Below are 18782 nucleotides of genomic sequence, written 5' to 3'. Positions count from 1 at the left end.
CTATTTTTGTTTTAATGATGTATTTGTCTACCTTGCCACACACCCTCGCCCACTCAGTGATTTGCGGTTTTATCACTTTATATTCATTTATTAACACAATGATTGCTAAATACAGTCGAACAGTACAGAGCATGCCCACAAAGTAGACAAATTTACTGCTCATTGTCTGGAGCAACAATTGCAGTATGACTAATTTTCCCGGTAAAACGGACTGAAAAGCTCATTCATCATTCCCATGGGAATTAGATGGCTATGTTGCAATTTGTTTTGCACCTTCCTTACCACAAAACACCACTAAGGGAATCTGGATCGCTGTAATTTACATAAGCTCTAGGGAAATTTAAAAGAAAGGTTGTAAAATTTGCATGGTTTAGCCGATCAAAAGTTTGTATTAATATTTAGTTATCTGAACAAATAGGACAGGATATTTGTGTCTAATGTTGGTGATGTTTTACGTCTTTACATCTAGTCTGGTTATATTCTTTTGGGTTTAAGAGAAAAATTCACAAAAGTTCCTTGGGGGTGGGCTTTAATGTTGGTGAGCATGACTCCAATTTTAATATCTTTCTCTTTTAGGTCTAAAATGTATTTGTGATTCACTTTCTAAAGTATTTTTATGGCAGTAGAGACAACAGATTCGCTAACAGTTTTGATTTTGCCAGGAAATTTTGAAAACGACTTTCACACTAGGGTCCAGTGACTTCAAGTTCTACTTCTGTTTTTCATCAAAATGGTTTATCAGAATGGTTTATATTTATGTGTTTTTATTTCATATTTTCCATTTGTTTCCTATCCAAACTTCAGGCTACATTGGTGTCTATGTTTCTATTCATACCCTATACAACATTCTAAGTATGTCATACCAAGAAATATAAAATCATCATATGAGATTTATAATCTTACGTGGATTTGAGCCAAAACAACATCTACGATCACATCTTGTCTCCATAATTCAATAAATTATTAATTGACATGCCATCATTGATGAGCCCTACAAGAGGAGACCTGAAATTACTCAATATTAAATTAAACAGGTGATGAAAGGTTCTGCATTAACCAGTCTCAGATGCCATTGCCAGATGTTTACTACTCCCAGGATGCAGAGGAAACATGGATGAGATATACATACATGGATGAGACATTCTAGTTTCTGTAATAGTGTTGACATAATCCTAATTCTATAACTAGAGGGTGGAAAACCCAAAATATATATTGACAAATGAGTCCATATTGTAAATGTAGTATAAGACTTTTAGCATGTTAGAACATGTAATTTTGAATCTTTTGTTAACATGCAATTTCTGTACACATCTTTAGTCAATGATCATCGAATTGACACATCAATTTCCGATCTGTGTATAACTAATTTTGGTTTTGAATTGGTTAACTTATTTTTTGAGTAATTGAAATTTTCATATATTTTTTTTTCATGTTAAAAGAGGTTTTTCTGACTGCAGCTCCAGGGCACTGCAATGGGGGCCACTTGTGCACCCTGATATACAAATTTGTTCTTGATGTAGTGAAAGTGACTGGTGGTCTAGAAAACTGACTATGTTGATGCGGTGGCTTCCCAGACCAGGTTAATAGATGACATTAACTTCATATGGCACAGCTCCCCATCACATCTGCATATTTATTAAATGACTAATATTGTTGCTCTTAATGACTTAAGCGCTTATTTTCTTCCCTGAGGTATTATAAGGGAAGGGGTCCTTATGTGAGTAAGGTATATGTTATGGCCTTGAGGAACGGGACGAAGAGTAGACAGTTTCGTAAGGTATTACTGATGAAGGAAGAAGTATAGTTTATAAAAACTTTTATTGCTTTTGTTCAACTGATTTGGCTAGAGTTAATCAGAGACACGACACTGGTCCAAATGTTGGCAGCAATTTTAGAGATTCAATTTTGCTGAGAAAAACCCTTCCAAACTGCTGATATATTGCAATTTGCATGTGAAAAAACTTTGGGAAAAACTCAAATAGTAGCAAATTCTCGGATGTCAATGCAACACCATAATGTCATTACATACAAAGTCCCACTTCCTAACCTTAGAGCCAATGAGATTTCCCTGAATTAATGGAACATTTTCACTGTTGTCTTTCTCTGGGTTGTTTGTTATGACCTGGTGGTTAGGAACTCCAGGAATGACCTGATAGTTAAACCTCAAACAGGACAAGCTCTGGGATGTGGGAGCTCTGCTGACCGCAATCCCTAATCCTATCACACACACTAGAAATAGCCGTGGAGCGCTCCTGACGCTCCCTAGGCGCCTCGTCACAGCCTAAGAACTAGCTAGCCCTAGAGATAGAAAATAAAGCCTACCTTGCCTCAGAGAAATTTCCCCAAAGGAAAAGGCAGCCCCCCACAAATATTAACTGTGAGTTAAGATGAAAGTCACAAACACAGAAATGAAACAGGTTTTAGCACAGGGAGGCCAGACTAACTCAATAGACAGAGGATAGGAAAGGTATCTTTGCGGTCAGTACAAAAACTACAAAAGACCACGCAGAGTGTGCAAAAAGACCCCCGCACCGACTCTGCATCCCAGAGCTTCCAGCTAGCAAGACAAAATAATGAAAGCAAGCTGGACTAGAAAACCATGAACAGAAAATAACAAACGGGGACTTAGCTTCTTGCAGGAAGAGACAGGTCTCAGAAAGATCCAAGAGCGAACTGAAGCAATGCAGAAACATAGACAGCTGGCATGGAGTAACGATCTAAGTGGAGTTAAATAGAGCAGCAAACCAAAGGATAAACCCCATCACCTGTGTAAGGAACCTCAGAAGCAGCAGCTCCACTCACAGCCACCAGAGGGAGCCCACGGACAGAACTCACCGAAGTACCATTCACGACCACAGGAGGGAGCTTGACCACAGAATTCACAACAGTACCCCCCGTTGAGGAGGGGTCACCGAACCCTCACCAGAGCCCCCAGGCCAATCAGGATGAGCCAAATGAAAGGCACGAACTAGATCGGCAGCATGAACATCAGAGGCAAAAACCCAGGAATTATCCTCCTGATCATAACCCTTCCACTTGACCAGGTACTGGAGTTTCCGTCTTGAAACACGAGAATCCAAAATATTCTCCACCACATACTCCAACTCCCCCTCGACCAACACCGGGGCAGGAGGATCAACGGAGGGAACCATAGGCGCCACGTATCTCCGCAACAATGACCTATGGAACACATTATGGATGGCAAAAGAAACTGGAAGGTCCAAACGAAATGACACAGGATTAAGAATTTCAGATGAAATGAGGCTTAAACTTAGGAGAGGAAACCTTCATAGGAACATGACGAGATGACAACCAAACCAAATCCCCAACCCGAAGTCAGGGACCAACACAGCGCCGGCGGTTAGCAAAACGTTGAGCCTTCTCCTGGGACAATGTCAAATTGTCCACCACATGAGTCCAAATCTGCTGCAACCTGTCCACCACAGTATCCACACCAGGACAGTCCGAAGGCTCAACCTGCCCTGAAGAGAAACGAGGATGGAAACCAGAATTGCAGAAAAAAGGAGAAACCAATGTAGCCGAGCTGGCCCGATTATTAAGGGCGAACTCAGCCAAAGGCAAGAAGGACACCCAATCATCCTGATCAGCAGAAACAAAGCATCTCAGATATGTTTCCAAAGTCTGATTAGTTCGTTCGGTTTGGCCATTAGTCTGAGGATGGAAAGCCGAAGAAAAAGACAAATCAATGCCCATCTTAGCACAAAAGGACCGCCAAAACCTTGAAACAAACTGGGAACCTCTGTCCGAGATGATGTTCTCCGGAATGCCATGCATTCAATGCATGCAATGCGAACCACATGCTGGAAAAACAATGGCACCAAATCAGAGGAGGAAGGTAATTTAGACAAGGGTACCAAATGAACCATCTTAGAGAAGCGATCACAAACCACCCAAATGACCGACATCCTTTGAGAAACAGGGAGATCAGAAATAAAATCCATGGAAATATGCGTCCAGGGCCTCTTTGGGACCGGAAAGGGCAAAAGCAACCCACTGGCACGAGAACAGCAGGGCTTAGCCCGAGCACAAGTCCCACAGGACTGCACAAAAGAACGCACATCCCGTGACAAAGAAGGCCACCAAAAGTATCTAGCCACCAAATCTCTGGTACCAAAGATTCCAGGATGACCAGCCAACACCGAACAATGGACCTCAGAGATAACTCTACTAGTCCATCTATCAGGGACAAACAGTTTCTCCGTTGGACAACGGTCAGGTCTATCAGCCTGAAACTTCTGCAGCACGCGCCGCAAATCAGGGGAGATGGCAGACAAAATTACCCCCTCTTTAAGAATACCCGCCGGCTCCGGAACACCCGGAGAGTCAGGCACAAAACTCCTTGACAGGGCATCAGCCTTCACATTCTTAGATCCCGGAAGGTATGAAACCACAAAATCAAAACGGGAGAAAAAGAGCGACCATCGAGCCTGTCTAGGATTCAACCGTTTGGCAGACTCGAGATAAGTCAAATTCTTGTGATCCGTCAAGACCACCACGCGATGTTTAGCTCCTTCAAGCCAATGTCGCCACTCCTCGAATGCCCACTTCATGGCCAACAACTCTCGATTGCCAACATCATAATTGCGCTCAGCAGGCGAGAATTTTCTAGAAAAGAAGGCACAAGGTTTCATCACCGAGCCATCAGAACTTCTTTGCGACAAAACAGCCCCTGCTCCAATCTCAGAAGCATCAACCTCGACCTGAAACGGGAGCGAAACATCTGGCTGGCACAGCACAGGGGCAGAAGAAAAACGACGCTTCAACTCCTGAAAAGCCTCTACAGCCGCAGAGGACCAATTGACCACATCAGCACCTTTCTTGGTCAAATCAGTCAATGGTTTAGCAACACTAGAAAAATTAGCGATGAAGCGACGGTAAAAATTAGCAAAGCCCAGGAACTTCTGTAGGCTCTTCACCGATGTCGGCTGAGTCCAATCATAAATGGCCTGGACCTTAACAGGGTCCATCTCGATAGTAGAAGGGGAAAAAATGAAACCCAAAAACGAAAGCTTCTGAACTCCAAAGAGACACTTAGACCCCTTCACAAACAAGGAATTTGCACGAAGGACCTGGAACACCATTCTGACCTGCTTCACATGAGACTCCCAATCATCCGAAAAGACCAAAATGTAATCCAAATATACAGTCATGAATCTATCCAGGTACTCTCGGAAGATGTCATGCATAAAGGACTGAAACACAGATGGAGCATTAGAAAGCCCGAATGGCATAACCAGGTACTCAAAATGGCCCTCGGGCGTATTAAATGCTGTTTTCCATTCATCGCCCTGTTTAATTCGCACAAGATTATACGCCCCTCGAAGATCTATCTTGGTGAACCAACTAGCCCCCTTAATCCGAGCAAACAGATCAGACATCAGCGGCAAAGTATACTGAAATTTGACTGTGATCTTATTAAGAAGGCGGTAATCAATACAAGGTCTTAAAGAGCCATCCTTCTTGGCCACAAAAAAGAAACCTGCTCCCAATGGTGAAGACGACGGGCGAATATGACCCTTCTCCAAGGATTCCTTTATATAACTCCGCATAGCAGCGTGCTCTGGCACAGATAAATTAAACAGTCGGCCCTTAGGAAACTTACTACCGGGAATCAAATTAATAGCACAATCGCAATCCCTATGAGGAGGTAGGGCACCGGATTTGGGCTCCTTAAATACATCCCGGTAATCTGATAAAAACTCAGGGACTTCAGAAGGAGTGGAAGGCGAAATTGACAACAATGGAACATCACCATGTACCCCTTGACAACCCCAGCCGGACACAGACATAGATTTCCAATCCAATACTGGATTATGGACCTGTAGCCATGGCAACCCCAAAACGACCACATCATGCAGATTATGCAACACCAAAAAGCGAATATCCTCCTGATGTGCAGGAGCCATGCACATGGTCAATTGCGTCCAGTATTGAGGTTTATTCTTGGCCAAAGGTGTAGCATCAATTCCTCTCAATGGAATAGGATACTGCAAGGCCTCCAAGGAAAAACCACCTCGCCTGGCAAACTCCAAGTCCATCAAGTTCAGGGCAGCGCCTGAATCCACAAATGCCATAACAGAATAGGACGACAGAGAGCAAATCAGAGTAACGGACAAAAGAAATTTAGACTGTACAGTACCAATGGTGGCAGACCTAGCGAACCGCTTAGTGCGCTTAGGACAATCGGAGATAGCATGATTGGATTCACCACAGTAAAAACACAGTCTATTCCGACGTCTGTGTTCTTGCCGTTTAGCTCTGGTCAAAGTCCTATCACACTGCATAGGCTCAGGCCTATTCTCAGAGAACACCGCCAAATGGTGCACAGCTTTGCGCTCACGCAAGCGCCGATCGATCTGAATGGCCAAGGACATAGACTCATTCAGACCAGCAGGCGTGGGAAATCCCACCATGACATCCTTAAGGGCTTCAGAAAGACCCTTTCTGAAAATTGCCGCCAGGGCACATTCATTCCACTGAGTAAGCACAGACCACTTTCTAAACTTCTGACAGTACACCTCCGCTTCATCCTGACCCTGACACAATGCCAGCAAGATTTTCTCTGCCTGATCCACGGAATTTGGTTCATCATAAAGCAATCCAAGCGCCAGAAAAAATGCATCAACATCACGCAATGCAGGATCTCCTGGCGCAAGGGAAAATGCCCAGTCTTGAGGGTCACCACGCAACAAAGAAATAATGATTTTTACTTGTTGAGCGGGGTCACCAGAGGAGCGGGGTTTCAAAGCTAGAAACAGTATACAATTATTTTTGAAATTCAGAAACTTAGATCTATTCCCAGAAAATAAATCAGGAATAGGAATTCTAGGCTCTAACATCAGATTCTGAACCACAAAATCTTGAATGTTTTGTACCCTTGCAGTGAGATGATCCACACAAGAGGACAGACCTTGAATGTCCATGTCTACACCTGTGTCCTGAACCACCCAAAGGTTTAGGGGAAAAGAAAGACAAAACACAGTGCAAAGAAAAAAAAATGGTCTCAGAACTTCTCTTATCCCTCTATTGAGATGCATTAATACTTTGGGCCAGCTGTACTGTTATGACCTGGTGGTTAGGAGCACCAGGAATGACCTGATAGTTAAACCTCAAACAGGACAAGCTATGGGATGTGGGAGCTCTGCTGACCGCAATCCCTAATCCTATCACACACACTAGAAATAGCCGTGGAGAGCTCCTGACGCTCCCTAGGCGCCTCGTCACAGCCTAAGAACTAGCTAGCCCTAGAGATAGAAAATAAAGCCTACCTTGCCTCAGAGAAATTTCCCCAAAGGAAAAGGCAGCCCCCCACAAATATTAACTGTGAGTTAAGATGAAAGTCACAAACACAGAAATGAAACAGGTTTTAGCACAGGGAGGCCAGACTAACTCAATAGACAGAGGATAGGAAAGGTATCTTTGCGGTCAGCACAAAAACTACAAAAGACCACGCAGAGTGTGCAAAAAGACCCCCGCACCGACTCACGGTGCGGAGGCGCCACCCGGCATCCCAGAGCTTCCAGCTAGCAAGACAAAATAATGAAAGCAAGCTGGACTAGAAAACCATGAACAGAAAATAACAAACGGGGACTTAGCTTCTTGCAGGAAGAGACAGGTCTCAGAAAGATCCAAGAGCGAACTGAAGCAATGCAGAAACATTGACAGCTGGCATGGAGTAATGATCTAAGTGGAGTTAAATAGAGCAGCAAACTGTTGTGAATTCTGTGGCCAAGCTCCCTCCTGTGGTCGTGAGTGGTACTGCGGCTGGTTCTGTCTATAAGCTTCCTTTGGTGGATGAGAGTGGTACTGCGGCTTCTGAGTTTCCTTCCTCAGGTGATGAGGTTAAGTCGTTAGGTGCTGCTCTATTTAACTCCACCTGGTGCTTTGATCCTGGCCTCCAGTCAATGTTCTAGTATTGGTCTTGCTTCCTCCTGGATCGTTCCTGTGGCCTCTCTATCCTGCATAAGCTTAGTTCTGCTTGTGTTATTTTTGTTTGCTATATTTTTTGTCCAGCTTGCTATATTGGTTTTTTCTTGCTTGCTGGAAGCTCTGAGACGCAGAGGGAGCACCTCCGTACCGTTAGTCGGTGCGGAGGGTCTTTTTGCCCCTCTGCGTGGTTGTTTGTAGGTTTTTGTGTTGACCGCAAAGCTATCTTTCCTATCCTCGGTCTATTCAGTAAGTCGGGCCTCACTTTGCTAAATCTATTTCATCTCTGTGTTTGTATTTCATCTTTACTCACAGTCATTATATGTGGGGGGCTGCCTTTTCCTTTGGGGAATTTCTCTGAGGCAAGGTAGGCTTATTTTTCTATCTTCAGGGCTAGTTAGTTTCTCAGGCTGTGCCGAGTTGCATAGGGAGCGTTAGGCGCAATCCACGGCTACCTCTAGTGTGGTGTGTTAGGATTAGGGATTGCGGTCAGCAGAGTTCCCACGTCTCAGAGCTTGTCGTATGTTTTTGGTAAATGTCAGGTCACCTTGTGTGCTCTGAACTTCAAGGTTCACTGTGGTTCTGAATTACCTGTTCATAACAGCAAACCAAAGGATAAACCCCGTCACCTGTGTAAGGAACCTCAGAAGCAGCAGCTCCACTCACAGCCACCAGAGGGAGCCCACGGACAGAACTCACCGAAGTACCATTCACGACCACAGGAGGGAGCTCGACAACAGAATTCACAACAGTTGTTGCTCAGTCCCACAACCTGGATCTCCCCATACTCTAGCAGCAAATGTGCACCTAATAAGAATCAAGGTACTAGACTTGGCAAATATTCATCATGGCGACTTAGCCTAGGGGGATAATTTTGAAAGAAATCCAAAGGACTCCAGGAGGCACTACAATAAATGTGTATCAGAAATATCTAGGCACTGGAGCACTTTAAAAACGACTTCAATAATGAAATTATGGTTTGCATGATCTAGCAAACAAATGTAATGCATAAACTCAGGACACCGCATCTACAGTATGTATCATCCAAAACAAAATAGATTTTGAAAACAACAAACTTCTAACATATGACTATAAAAGGCATCTGAGAAAATCAAGGAAAACTTTAATATATTTATTATGCTTTGCTTTTATAACTCTGCACCGCTTTACATACATCATGACTGTCCCCAATAGGGCTCACAATCTAAATTCCCTATTAGCATGTCAGAGTGTGGAAGGAAACCAGAGAACCCAAAGGAAACCCTCGCAAACATGGGGAGAACATGCAAACTCCTTGCAGATGTTGTCCTTGGTGGGATTTGAACCCAGGTCTCTAGCGCTGCAAGGCTGCAGTGCTAACCACTGAGCCATCGTGCTGCCCTTAAAGTGTTTGGAGTCTCCTTTATGTTTGAATGCCATAGCATATTGGATATGTAAGGGTTATTTTTCTCAGATAGCATACATTATGATTCTTTACCAAAATAATTTCTAAAAGTAAAAAAAAAACAGATTAATTTGCGGGAGTCCAGTCTTTTTGCCAGGTCAGTAGTCTCTGGCTCGAGAACCTCTAATCTTTTGAGATCCTCAATGTGGCTTTTGATTTGCCGGGATGGCGTGACGCTGTGTGACATGCTGCAATGATGATTGCCACAGCCTGGCTAATCAAAAGTCGCGCTCAGGACCCCAGACTGTAAGAGATTCACGAGCCCTTCATTCAGTGGTCTAAGACTACTGAGGCCTGGATGATGGACAGGAGACCCATGATTTGAGAAGCCCATCTTTGCTGAGAACCATTCATTAGTGATTCTGCTCCTGTCTCGCTCTTCACGACTATGTTTAAGCATGGCAAAAAAAGTACGCAAAGCAATGCATGGTAAAACCACTTGTGTTTTTGCCACATTGTGACTAAATTTGGAATGCTGTGTAAGGTTTGAACCACACCTCCCCTGCCTTGCCACTCCTGTGTGATGGACTTGCGACAATGATGATGGTTGACACTGCAGAGAACATGAAAGAGAAGTGATGTTTAGACTTTCAATATCGATCCCCATTCCACTCTGGTAATCATTTTGGGGGAATAAAAGAAAAAAGGGTACTAATGTCAATGCGAGGCAGTTGCAGCATAACGGAGCACATTAGGTATGGCGACTATACAAAAGATATAGGTGGTGGAGAGTCAGTCTAAGGCTACGTTCACATGTTCAGTATTTGGTCAGTATTTTACATCAGTATTTGTAAGCTAAAACCAGGAGTGGGTGATAAATACAGAAGTGGTGACGTGTTTCTATTATACTTTTCCTCTGATTGTTCCACTTCTGATTTTGGCTTACAAATACTGATGTAAAATACTCACAAAATTCTGATAGTGTGATCATGGCCTACGGAAAGATTCGTAATAGGACACTAACCAACAAGGCTTCCTTTAACTGAATGGTCCTGTGAAAATATATTGTAATATAACATGGGTTGTAACTGACAGAATGGTGACTGATGCCTTTTATAGACTATATATATCAATAGCTTTACCCAGGATCTGCTGAATGAGGGTATATGATACCCTATGGGGGAAACCATTCAGCCATGTACACTGGCTTCGATGATCTCATCAGATACGTAGAGTCTTTTCCTATTTGGCCGCTGACGACAGCTCAATTACCTTCAATAGAAAACAAATAAAAGATGTGATGATTGACATCCTGTCTGTAGTAATACATTTCACAAACAGACTTGTGTAAACATATAATATCCAAAGATCTCACAAACTCCGTTTCCATAGAAATATTTGACAAAATATTATACGTGCCGGAAATTTGAAAGACTCCATGTCTTCCAAGATTCAAGTCACTCTGAGCATATGAGCACTGACTGCTAATTAGGTTTACACTTAATATAAAACCTTTGGTCCAAAGTCAAGTGTCAACTCCTTGTGATAGTTCTCTCTGGCTATGTCCCTGGCATGAAGCATTAAAAGCCTAGCTAAGCAGGGAAATTATGACTTCTATTTCCTGGGGAATTTTTGTATGTAAAATATAGCACTGTCATGTCTAGGAAGCACTTTTCTCGATAGGGGAGAAATTATTGCTTGTGGTTAATAAGGGGAAAAATATTCTTAAAGGGAACCTGTCATCTGATTCATGCTGCCGGAACCACAAGCAACATGAATGAGTACCCGGTTCCAGTTTTCAAAATATGTTTTAATGTTTTACTTTGCAATGCTGCAAAGTTTCAGAGAACTACATATTAGAAAGCATGGCCGGAACAAGGTGACTTCAAAGAACTACATATTAGAAAGCACGGCTGGAACAAGGTGATTTCAGAGACCTACATATAGGAAAGCATGGCCGGAACAAGGTGACTTCAGAAAACCACATATTAGAAAGCATGGCCGGATCAAGGTGACTTTACAGAACTACATATTAGAAAGCATGGTCGGAACAAGGTGACTAGTCCAAGGAGCAGGTCCTCGCAATATTTTTTCTGCCCATTCATCTAGATTGACAGATCTCTCCATATACAAAAAATGAAATCATAGAAAAGGAAGCAGGCAAATTTACCAATACCTGGTTACGATACTAATGTACTATGCAATGCATCAAGAACCCATTATAAAAGGCAGAGGCTGTACAGGTGCACAATGCTGGTAATATAAACACTCACACGCCTACCATCCATGTATTCTAGTATCCTAAATGCACATGGATATGACTTGTATAGGGCGCCAGTAAGGAACCATGCCGGCTTACAGCCTAAGGCTAGGGTAACACAACCATATATTCTCTCACGCTTAAAAAGCAACTGGCACCAAAGTGTTACAAGATTTTGTCAATGTTCTCAAAAAAAGCATGACGCAAAGTAAGCCAACTAATAGATGGTGTAAAGATAAACAAGTGTCTAAAATGTGCCGAAATAGTCATCCGGCAAGAGTCACTATGATCAGTTTGACTTATTTTCAGACTGTCTAATCTAAGCTTTCTCAAAATTGTCTAAACAGCATTGCAAATTGTCTCTTCAGAGAGGAAGAGGACTAGATCTCTAGTGCCACCTATTGGAAGTAGCAATCCTAACAGTCAATGTCGACCCTTTAACGAGCCTTGTCACATGACTTAGGACAATAGCCAAATCAGAATCTCAATTTGCAGACACTGTGTTTCGGGGTACTGCCCCTCATCAGTGCAAAGTGGAGATCTAAACAGCATTGCAATTTTACTGCAGAAAAAAAAATATCATTCACGTTTCTTGGTGTCCCGACAATATTGGCTGTGAGGCCTCAAATCTAAAGATTTAAAATGCACGGTAAGAAGAGTACTGGCCCCCAAATCATAGCAGTTTCTGGGGTCTCATCCAATAAACCAATGAAATGGAAACCAGAAAATGTATAATTCTATGGCAAATAAAAATGTTAAAAATGTTGGATCATTTCAAAGTTCACATAGATAAGAATGGGCAGAGGCACTTTTAACACAGAGGCTAAAAAAGTAATAACACACTTGTATCCAACCTAATCTATCAACTTCAAATTAATTTTATTTTTACTAACCATCGACCACATTAAAGATGACTGGCAACCATATAGTGTCAAGATTAATGGATATGAGTCCTTTGGTTGACCTTCATGCCATTAGTGCCTCTCATTGCCTACTGCTGGCTGTGGACAGTCAAGAACCTGTAGATAGAATTAATAACATCCTGGTCAATATATAATTAAATGTGAAATTAATGGGCTAATGGATACAATTTATATCTTTTTTTAGAAAAGTTTGCTCTTCTCTGACAAGTCTCGTCCTAGTCACCGATATTATATTATAATAATATGATTGTCTTCTCGCCTCTCTTACTTGGAGGAATTCCATGCATGATGAACCAAAGTAGAGTTAAGTTTCACGTTAAAGTTATATTGCCAATTTTCCACTCTTTTAACACAGCAAAGTAATGTGATACAAGCTAAGGAACAATAAACCGTATCCTGGGTACCCATACAGCTATAGTTGGTTGTTAACATTGTCAATGCTGGACAAAGGAGAGTGACAACATGGTCTATGTAAGGCTAAGAGCTTTTAGTTGTGAAATTCCGAACTGTGAGACTCTAGATCTATAATGTATCACCCGGTGGTGGGTTCCCCGCCCGTTTCGGCCCTCACACAAACAGTACGATGAGCTCATTAATGAGTTGGGTGGGAAAAAGTTACATATTCTCTGTCTGTTATTTTATTAAATCACGTCTGGCAAGATAAAAACAGATTGTGACTGAATGTTTTGCAGCTCAGCAGGTAAGGGCAAGTTTAAGATTTGTTGACTGACAAAATTAATCTCCATTTCAAAATGCTTTAAATCATCTCTAAAATCTACGTGTTTATCATCCTGTTCGTTTCCAAAGAAAACTGGAATTTAAAGTCCATAATGAGTGACCTCCATTGAACCAGAAGAACTATAAGCCAAGCTCCAAGGACTTGACAACTTTTTTGTATCTCAGTTGAGTAACATGATCTAGAGAGAATATTGTGCCAGCTACTGGGAGTGGCCTTAACTCTGTTGGTCTCCAGTCTACCAGTGAACCCCTACTCTCTTTATAGTCATGTGGTCTCTAACTTCTCTGGCTGGGACCTCTGGTGCTTCCACTGACCAGGCACTGACTTCCTGTCTCTATGCACCATAGTCCATCATCTCCAATTAATGCACAGCTGTGTCAGTTAATAGACCTTCCCCCAATGCTCCTTGCCTAACCAATGAGGTTCTAAACTGTAGTTCCTGTCCTTGCAAAGGTGTTCTTTAGTGTTGTTTTCCAGTTTCTGACCCAGCATATACACTGACATTGATTCTTGTTTGCCGCCTGCCCTGATCATTTGCTTCTCTTCCATATTTGGCCTCTACCAGCCCTGACCTTCTGTTTGGCCATTCTATGAATAGAGTTCTGTCCTGACCTCAGCTTGTCTGACTACACTTATGTATCTTGTCTTGGCCTGATGTCCCAAATTCTACTATCTCGCAGGGCAACTACTCCGTGGATGCCTCCTGAAAACCTCTGCAATTAAGCTCCAGATCCCTGAACAGGAGTTAAAGGGTGAATAACAGGGGTTCTGGGCTTCTCCACTTCTCAGTTTAATTAAAGCCAAGCTTGACTCGACCCAAGGGGTTTGCTACTTCCCAATAGGCTTCATGTTACTGGGACTGCAGGATCATAGTGGGACTGGAATAAAAACACTAGAAAATTGGATCACCTAGGGTTGGGAAAAGAACAAAATAATTAATGAGTAGATACAGAACCTTGGGCATGGGCAGACATCACCTAGGGAGCCACAAAGAAGAGAAAGGCACAATGGGACTGCAAAAGCCAAAACTGTACTGTGTCTAATCTGACAAACTGCTGATAGTAGCTTAGGTTTCAAGAATGATAAGCAGTTTATTTGTTTGCAACTGAAGAAAATTAAAATCCCTGGGCTGGTAGAGGTCAATTATGGAAGAGAAGCAGGAGATCATAGTAGGCGGAAAATAAGAATCAAGGTCAATGTATATGCTGGGTCAGAAATTAGAACTCAACAATGAACGACACATTTGCAAGAACAGGAACTATAGTATAGAACCTCATTGCTCAGGCAAGAAGAATTGTTATTACTATTATTATTATTATTATTACTATGCAATGCAATGAGAATTGTTATTATTATTGTTACTACTACGCTTTGCTTATATAGCGCCATCATATTCCGCAGCACTTTACATACATGATCATCATAGTCCCCAATGAGACTTACAATCTAATTTCCCTATCAGTCAGTCTTTTGGAGTGTGTGAGGAAGCCAGAGAACCTGGAGGAAACCCACACAAACACAGGCACACAAACACACAAACTCCTTGCAGATGTTGCCCTTGGTGAGATTTGAACCCTGGACCCCAGCGCTGCAAGGCTGCAGTGCTAACCACTAAGCCACCGTGCATTGCCTTTGGAAGCAATGCTCCCCAAATTTTTTCTGGTTTAGGTCTGAAAAAATATCCAAAGAGGGAAAAAGAAAACAAATACTGACATTATAAATCTACTGATACCCCAGCACTGCTGCACCAATGCTTTACATGCTTATTGTGCTGCAGCAGCAGTGACATACCCATCTGCCCATATGACCGCTGCAGGCAGTCTCTAGTCTCAATGGTGTACAGCACAATGGCATCATTCATGTTAACCACTAATAAGGAGGCCAGTGGGGAGCACCAGAGTGGTGTCGCTGGTGCAGTGGGGAATTTAAGAACGTAATCCCTTCTTTTCAACATTTTTTGTATAATCTTGGAAAATTCATAAAACTTGTATGACATTTACCTCACTCAATGGGCCACATTCTGAAATCCTGCTTCTGAAATTTGTAGGCATCACAGGAGCTTACGGTCCTCTATGGAAAGTTTATGTAAGGCTTTTTGTTTGAGTTCCGTATGTCTCATAGTTGTGGGATACATAACTCTGGGATGCATGTACATAGATTATGACTATGAACATCATGTTATGGAACAAATATCCCAGGGTGAGGATCTGGGCAACGTATGAGAATAGAAAATATCTTACAAAAAAGAACCTTAAGATTTACTTTGCTTCTCGAAAGTCTAAGACCTTTTTAAAAGAACACTCCAGGCAAAACTTGAACCATCTTATGAGCATCATAAAGTGACAAAGAGCAAATTCTCCAACACGACTGATTAGTCAGTTGCGCAAATTTATCTTAGCCCAATCTCCATTCTATCACAATAGACAATTTGTACTATTTTTGCCATCATGCAAAAGCGAAGCGTCATACATCTAGAAGATAAAACAGATACACTTTGATGCATCTGATTCATCTAAAAAATAATCATAATTTTGATTTCTATTTTGTTGTATAAAATTATTTCACCCTTCTCTCCTCTTCCTAGCACCTTTAGGTTTGGATAACCAACAGTGATGAGCGAACGTGCTTGGATAACGTGTTATCTGAGCATGCTCAGGTGTTATCCGAGTATCTTGGGCGTGCTCGAATAATATATCCGAGTCCCTGCAGCTGCATGCTTTGTGGCAGTAGACAGCTGCAACACATGCAGAGATTGCCTGTTTGTTAGGCTATTAAGGTACCGTCACACTAAGCGACGCTGCAGCGATACCGACAACGATCCGGATCGCTGCAGCGTCGCTGTTTGGTTGCTGGAGAGCTGTCACACAGACAGCTCTCCAGCGACCAACGATCCCGAGGTCCCCGGTAACCAGGGTAAACATCGGGTTACTAAGCGCAGGGCCGCGCTTAGTAACCCGATGTTTACCCTGGCTACCAGCGTTAAAGTAAAAAAAACAACCGCTACATACTTACCTACCACTGTCTGTCCTCGGCGCTCAGCTTCTCTGCTCTGGCTGTGAGCGGCAGGCAGCCGGAAAGCAGAGCGGTGACGTCACCGCTCTGCTTTCCGGCCGCTGTGCTCACAGCCAGACCAGAGAAGCAGAGCGCCGAGGACAGACAGCGGTAGGTAAGTATGTAGCGGTTGTTTTTTTTACTTTAACGCTGGTAACCAAGGTAAACATCGGGTTACTAAGCGCGGCCCTGCGCTTAGTAACCCGATGTTTACCCTGGTTACCAGTGAAGACATCGCTGAATCGGTGTCACACACGCCGATTCAGCGATGTCTGCGGGGAGTCCAGCGACGAAACAAAGTTCTGGACTTTCTTCCCCGACCAGCGATCTCCCAGCAGGGGCCTGATCGCTGCTGCCTGTCACACTGGACGATATCGCTAGCGAGGACGCTGCAACGTCACGGATCGCTAGCGATATCGTCTAGTGTGACGGTACCTTTACACGGCGGTAAACAGGGCGAAACACAAGCGGGAATTGCCAAACAAACCGGCAATCTCTGCATGTGATGCGACTGTTTACCGCCACAAAACATGCAGCCGCAGGGACTCGAATATATTATCCGAGCACGCCCAAGATACTTGGAGAACACGTTTGCTCATCACTAATAACCAAGATCAAAAGCTTGAATTTAACTACATTACACATACTGTATCAAATATTTTATCTGGCAATGGCATATATTATAACTTAATCATAGTAATAATAATGGCTTACATTTAGTTGTCAAATTTTTTGAAAAAATAGGTTACAAAAAGTTATATGTCCTAGGAAGACTTGAATGCCCCGCTTGTCATGAGGCGCGGTGGCACCTGACACCCAGGATGCAGCGACCAGATAAGCTCAGGACAGCAAACACTTAGCAGTGACAACGTTACATTCACCCTCCTGAGACTTTCTGATCTTGTAGGGCTCTTGAAATCCTCCAAAGCTGGACCACGGCTGCTCAGTATATCTCATTACAAGGCGGTTTACAATGGAGCTGTGTGCTGTGCAGACATCCATATCTAAGTATAACTTCACCCCTCTTCTGATATACAAGTGAATAACCTCTCCAGCTCTCGAGGGCCCTACAAGGCGCCTGAATTCCTGCCCTTCTCTTCAGCAGAGAATTGCTCTATTAACCCTTTCCGTGCTGCAGAGCAGTAACGGTAATTCTTCACATGCACGAAGGAGAAAGCCGGGATTAAGGCCGATTGATTACATTACTTTTGCATTTTTAACCGTTTGGAAGGCAAAAATGAAAATAAAAAAGGTTGTTGATGGTTAAATCCTGACATTATAAAAGAGGCACAAAGAAAGTCCAAAGAAAATATATAGCGAGCATCTTTCATTACGGAGTGGGTTATGTGATCCTGTTATTACTTTCGTATCTAGGAGCAAAAAAATTGTGTTGAGGTCGCAAAATGAAGAATGAAGGATCGTTTATCGAAATAGTAACCGAAATATAGCAGTAGGGAGCCAATACTTATGATTAAAGGCTTTATTCTGGGCAAGCCTGTCCTCGTGACTGTTCTGTGCATCATAAGGTAAGCATCATAAGGTTCTCTGCCAATACCTCTGCTGGCTTGTTCCAGATTGGTAGAGGTCCATGAGCGCTTTGCTGGATGGTAGATGTGATAAGGTGGATCGGGGCAGATTAGGTCAGGAGGACATGATGTTTGGGCAAATTAATTTTTGTGCACCATATCTGCTTTAATAATAAACAGAAGAGTCACCATTTATACAGCTAAAGTGCATCTAGGGGTTCTTTGAAGCACCAGAAACCAGTGCTGTACAGTTCTGCCTACTACCCATAAATGTAAGAATGAAATACCCATTAGAGGTCAATACAGTAGAAACAAAATAATAATGAATCACAAAAGATTAAAATCGATCCCTCATACTTGCTATACATCCTGAAAAAATGAAAGACTAAGTTTTCAAAAGTTGTAAAAGTTTATGAAAAGTTACTACATTTTTTTAATATATATATTTAGGGTAATTACATTCTATGGATTGCAAAGTTATTAATTTGTATTATTCATTCCTTTATTTTGCTTTCTTGTCTCCTAGATACGAGGCCGCAGTCCTGTTTCACATCGCAAGTTAATGCTTCTTTAGAAGCTGCTTTTAACTGCTGCTCTGCAATATCAATACACTACACATGTACAGAGTACGGGAACTCCCCTGTCTCAGTACAGAGGTGCAGAGCAGAGGGGCTCAGAGAGGTAAGGATTATCAGCACTTGCTTAAATCCAAGTCCAAGGAAATTATCCATCGCAATTATGATTTAATGGATTGTTTCAAGAGTCTGATTGGTGGGGTTTCTTCCTTTGGTGAGGTTTCCTTTCTTCTGTATATAAGTGAAACTAAATATACATTCTCTTTTTTCCACTTCATTGCAGAAAATGTTTTTCCAGCAACTTGATGAAGAATACATTTGACATTAATTAAGTCTCACAGTGATAAGACATTCTGGAAGAGCAATCCCTTTTGTCA

At 42.5% G+C, this 18782-nt stretch overlaps 1 long non-coding RNA gene across 2 annotated transcripts; it reads right to left on the bottom strand.

The window, feature by feature from the left end:
* Nucleotides 1-909: 909 nt before the first annotated feature.
* Nucleotides 910-17292, bottom strand: LOC138667789 (uncharacterized). 2 transcript variants are annotated; one of them, XR_011318939.1, is made up of 4 exons: nucleotides 17019-17292; nucleotides 12485-12610; nucleotides 10474-10603; nucleotides 910-991 (listed from the first exon to the last, which is right to left on the bottom strand). It is a non-coding gene; the product is annotated as an uncharacterized lncRNA (long non-coding RNA). The 2 variants fall into 2 exon arrangements; XR_011318940.1 differs by lacking the exon at nucleotides 910-991 and adding an exon at nucleotides 9099-9944.
* Nucleotides 17293-18782: the final 1490 nt, after the last annotated feature.

The sequence above is a fragment of the Ranitomeya imitator genome, chromosome 2 (genome assembly GCF_032444005.1).
Source record: "Ranitomeya imitator isolate aRanImi1 chromosome 2, aRanImi1.pri, whole genome shotgun sequence".
In the NCBI taxonomy this organism is placed as follows: domain Eukaryota; kingdom Metazoa; phylum Chordata; class Amphibia; order Anura; family Dendrobatidae; genus Ranitomeya; species Ranitomeya imitator.
Note: the sequence above shows the minus strand (reverse complement) of the source record. Positions and strands in the feature narration are given on the sequence as shown.